We start from the raw sequence: 5658 nt of genomic DNA, 5'->3' as shown, positions 1-5658 counted from the left end.
GACACCTCCTCAAGCACCGCGGATGTGGAGGAACATGTGGAGCTCGACACCGACCATGGCTCCACAACCATCATCGACATGTCCGACCGCGAGGAGCTCTACACCGACTATGGCTCCGCGAGCATCACCGACATGGACGACATGGTCGAGCACCACCTTGAGGACGACATCGACGAGCTCTACATCGACACTAGCTCACCACTCATGGACGACATGGTGGAGCACCACCTCGAGGACGACATCGACGAGCTCTACATCGACACTAGCTCACCACTCATGGACGACATGGTGGAGCAACGCCACGACTTCGACATCGACACCATGGCGGAGCCTCACCTAGTCTCCACATGGAGCAAAGACGATGCGCCCTCGCATCCATACTTGGCCAAGGGAGCTACATATGAAGATGGAGGACATCCACGATGGCACCATCATTTGGATCACCAAGAGCGTCCTCAACATGAGCGTCATCGACACACTTCTTCGAGCTCCACAAGGCGCCACCATGAGCGTGCTTACGCACAAGATCGTCGACCTCAACTACACCATATGGAGCATCAAGAGCGTCCCCAACATGATCGTCATCGACACTCTTCTCCAAGCTCCACAAGAAGCCGCAAGAAACATGCCAAGTCGCATGAGCCATCATCTAGGCATGGCGAGGACCGTCATCGACTCACACCATCAAATGATCGTCGTCGACCATCACCACCTCATGGACCCCATCGACATACGTCGCCACATGATCACCGCCGACACAAGCTACTCCATGAGCGCCATCGACACACATCTTCCACGGATCATCGACGACACTCCTCAAGCCATGGTGATGATGCCCGAAGACGAGATCCTCGACATGAAGACGACAAACACCATCATCCGGTGTCTACCACTCCGAGGATGGCAAGTGCACATCGCGCATACCTTCCTCATACGGCGACTTCCACCTCTAGTGCCACCACCACAATGGCCTCTACCTCGTCACGTGCCTATGGACTCCGATGCTACAAGTGCAAGCAACAAGGCCACCCTCCACGGGAATGTCCCAATCTCCTATGTGAGGTGTGCAAGGCCAAGGGTCATGAGGCATGGCAATGCACAACGCCAAGCGCCAAGACGCTCTACTTCGACGAGCTACAAGCCCAAGCCACCAAGAAGCCTTCGACGCCCACACTTCAAGATGAAGATCACCAAGGTGAACTCAAGGATGTTGTGCATACGAGCCTAGCTCTCCACGACACTACGACGCCACCGATGGAGGACGACTTGGGAGGCGATGGAGTTGAGAAGGGTGAGCATGGGATTTTCCCTTCACCTATGGAGGCGCATGGAGATGAGAAAGTCGAGCCTACTCCCATATGCTTGATTGATGAGTTGGTACCAAGCCCATGTGAGCATGAGAGCCACATAGCCCACTTGAGCGAGAGTGATAGTGAGTTGAGTGACTACTACTCCATATGTGAGTTTGAGTGCTTCCAATTGGAGGACATGAGTGATACACCGAGTGAGTTGCGAGAGGTAGATGATAGGTCCATGGAGGACATCGATTTTGCTAACACATTAACCTCTCCCTATTTGGTGTCTTCTTATGTTGCATTAGGTTCCGAGGAGGACGAGTTCCCGATCATGGAGACGATGTACATGGTGCATGACGATGAAGATATCTCACCATGCTTGCTCCAAGATGCACATGTCGACCACATGGATCCTCCTACTTCCACCACACCTACTTCAAATGAGTCGGCCTACAAAGGTAACAACATAGGTGTTGGTGATGCCATGATCCCACTAGTGGACATGATGACTTATGAATGCATGCATGATCTTGATGACACATTTGCTACATCATATGCTACTTTCATGTTCCCATGTGATACTTTGCTTGATAACATTGTTGACCATGTGGAATTGAGTGCTTGTGATACCATGACCATGCCATGCTATGAGAGCTTTAATTTTTCCACCATTGCTTGCAATATGTCGACAACTTGCTCTTTACCATGTATTGCTTGCAATGATAATGACAAGGATGACATTAGCTTCCGCATGCTTTGCCCCAAATGTTTGCACTACTCCATGATCCTTGCATCCAAGATTGTGAACAATTGCCCTTTCCTATGCTTGGTATGCAAGAATGCTTATTTCATTGTCCATGAGATGGCCCCCATAGCCTTCTCACCTTTTTATGATCATGAGTTGCCACATGCCATGAATGCACCTTCTTACCATATGCACTATCGCCATGCATTTCATACTATCTTGCTTGACACTAATGGTGATGTGCACAAGTCTTGGAACATCATGATGGATGATGTGTTCCTCTACCATGCACATACGCTCTTTGTTTTGCTCATTCCATGTGTAGGTACCCGACCATCAACTTCCACCGCCACGGAGCATGAGTTGACGAAACGCGCAATTGAGAGCTACCCCAACAAGGACGAGATACATGATCCAACCCACGGGATTCACACCAAAGGGTATGTTCCCAAACGCCTTCGCCCTCGTGTGTTTCCGGCTTGTCTTGTCGAGCTTCCGGTTTGGTCCATTTCCTCGTCACCCCTTTTGCCTCTTTTGCAACATATCTTGACACATCTTGTTGGCACAATGATTGTTGTATGTCTTGATGCTTTCATCATACACTCCGAGAATCTCAAGGACCATGTCGTACATGTGAGAGATACCTTATGCATCTTGTGCCACATGTCAAACAAAAAGTTGCCCTTCTTCGGATTTTTCATTTCATCTTTGGCATTTGCAATGGATTCTTTCACACTTGAGGAGGCTCATACTAAGCTCACGCCAACCATACTCTCCCAAGATCGAAGTCTCCATCGTTTTGCCATTGCACATAACAATTTTGCCCCAAATTTTGCCGCTCATACTTGCCTTTTGTTTGTTCCATTTGCTTGGGACAAAGCCACACCATACATTCTTCACACCATACAACTCTTACATGCACAAACTTTTGACCTTCCACATTTTGGATACAAACACACTCTTTTGGTTCCCATTTTTGCCTATTGCCTCTTGGAGAAACGACTTGATGCTTCGTATTTGATTGAGAGCCTCTTGTTCGCCTCTTGGAGAACCATTTGCAACTCGTTTTTCTCCAAGTTCTTCTTCGACCGCGACTTTATCCCTCTACCACAACATGGGAGAATCGTCATGGACTACACCGTCGATGAGATGGAACAAGAGTCGAGGACGACTCTTCCCCAAGGGGGGGGAGATGATGTAGCCCCGGTCACCGACGTCGCTACACCAAGACCATCAAGTGCAGCCCCGCCTATCGTCAACGCTACACCATGGCCAAAGAGTCCCCCAAGTGGACCTTCAACCCTAACCCACGCTACACGCGTCAAGGTGAACTCCTTCCTCTCGATACTCGACCTCGTAGATACCTTGAATGGAATGCTACCTCATGTCGGCATGTTATATGTCATTAGGTACAAGAGTCATCGAGGACCGGAGAGGAGGAACACCCATGGTGCAAGGAAGCGAGGGAAGGGAAGAGGAGCCATTCATCATGGTGCAAGGAAGAAAGAAGAAGAAGAAGGAAGGAAGAATGAAGGAAGAAGGAAGGAAGAGGAAGAAGAAGCGGGAGGAGGGAGGCCGGCCGGTCACAGGCCCGGTTGACCGGCCCCCTGACCGGCCCACCCGGTCACAGGCCCGGTTGACCGGCCCCCGGACCGGCCCGGCCGGTTTTCGACCGGAACGACGACCGGTGCCATCCGGACGCAATCCCGGGGCTCCCGAAGCCTCGCCCGGTCACCGCCCGGTCCAGAATCCGGTTGTGAACCGGATGGGCCGGTCCCAGGCCCGGTCAGACCGGCCCTGTGACCGGATTCGTCGGGTTTGACCCACCAACTTGTACCTTTTCGACCCATGCTGCCTTGTATGCCTATATAAGCCCCCAGGTCGCCCCCTTACCTCTTTAGACAAGATGATAGCTTAAACATGAAGATGAGCTTTGTCTCCCTAGGGTTTCATCCCCTTTGTATCAAGGCAACCCATGTTGGATGATTGGATTTGGTGTGTGAGATTCTAGTGTTACCCACTCTCTCTCCCACTCCTAGATTCATCTCCCTCACCAATCTCTCCGCTCGGAATTCTACCGCGTGTCTCTTCCGGGTTGATTCTATTGGCGTGGTCCATCGAGCCACGGGGTAAGTATCGATTGTATCGGGTTGGTGTGCGTGCGTGAGTTCATCGTGTTCATCGTGTTCGTCGTGTTCTTCGCGCTCTCCCTCTCTCCCTCCTTTGGATTTCGGGTCAACCGCAAGATCGGGCCACACACGGGGTCTTAGACCTCATCATTGGACCTATTACAAGAGCTCGTCCGAAGCTACTTAAACAACAGGTGAACTTGTTCCTAAACGATGCTTTGATTGATGAGAACTTTATACTGCCTAAGTCATGTTATTTCTGTATCATCAGGTATGAAGAGGAGACAAGCATCGCACGAGGAGGAGAGGAGCAGCTGGACGTGAAGAAGGACGTGGAGCTGGACATGGAGCTGGACATGAAGATATCTCATGGCCGCGCGAGGGAGGAGCGGGAGGCATGCGCGAGAGGAGAAGACGAAGTCCAGGCCGGCCCAGCACCCGGTCAGACCGGTCGCCACGCCGGCGCGCCCGGTCCCTGGCCCGGTCCAACCGGGCGGCAGACCGGATCCACCCCGGCGCCAACCGGGCGCCCCGCTGATCCCTACCGGACAGGCTACTGCGCGACAATTCCAGCCTCCGGTTGCCACCCGGTCCCTGGCCCGGTTTGAACCGGCCAGCCCGATCCCAGGCCTGGCCGATCGGCCCCCAGACCGGCCGTGTCCGAGTCTGTCTCGACCAGATCTATTCTGGGTCGATTATTCTTGTATCTTTTCGACCAGAAGTCGTCCCGGACGCCTATATAAGTGCCCAGGATTCCCCTCTAGCTGCATTAGACCACGTTTAAAATAAACCCTAGTTCTTAGTTGTTTGCTATGCAGAACTATTGAATCCCAACTCTCCAATTCGTTGCGATCTGGAGTTTTATTGCTACTGAAAGTTTGTGTGATCTGGTGTTCCATTGGGGATTAGAAGATTGCAATCTACCGCTTCGTGGTCGGCGGCTACGTGCGCAAGTGTGTGGAGTTGCGAATATCTTGCAGGGTTGAGAGCTGTTGCATTGGTGACAGGAATCAATTGAGAGACTTCGTCGGCGTCATACAATTTATCTACCTCATATCATCGATTCCATCCGCTGCTACCATCGTGTGTTCATCACCACCCGTTGCTTACTGAGAAGATCGGGCAACCCCTTATCATCTTGGTATCAGATTCTCGGGTTTCCTCGGTAAGCCATCTACAATCCACCCCATAGTTGAGTTTGTGAGTGTTCCCTATCCAGAAAAAGCCAAAAAAATATTAGGGTTAGGGTTTGCCATAGCCTTAGATTGCACTAATTTCAAGTATTAGTTGCTTTTCATAGTTGTTTTTGCGTATCTTTTCTTCCATCTAGAATTGTTAGGGTTTGGGTCTCCACAATCGCCTTGTGTTTACTTTATCGGTGGTATCAGTTTTTGTTACTCCGAGTCCACATAGCGTACAGTGTGCTTGTTCCCAACCATAGACACAACCTTTCGATATAAGTGACTAGGAACTTCCCCAGAAGAGACTA

Source organism: Lolium perenne, chromosome 1 (genome assembly GCF_019359855.2).
Source record: "Lolium perenne isolate Kyuss_39 chromosome 1, Kyuss_2.0, whole genome shotgun sequence".
In the NCBI taxonomy this organism is placed as follows: Eukaryota; Viridiplantae; Streptophyta; class Magnoliopsida; order Poales; family Poaceae; genus Lolium; species Lolium perenne.
This window is presented reverse-complemented; position numbering follows the sequence as displayed.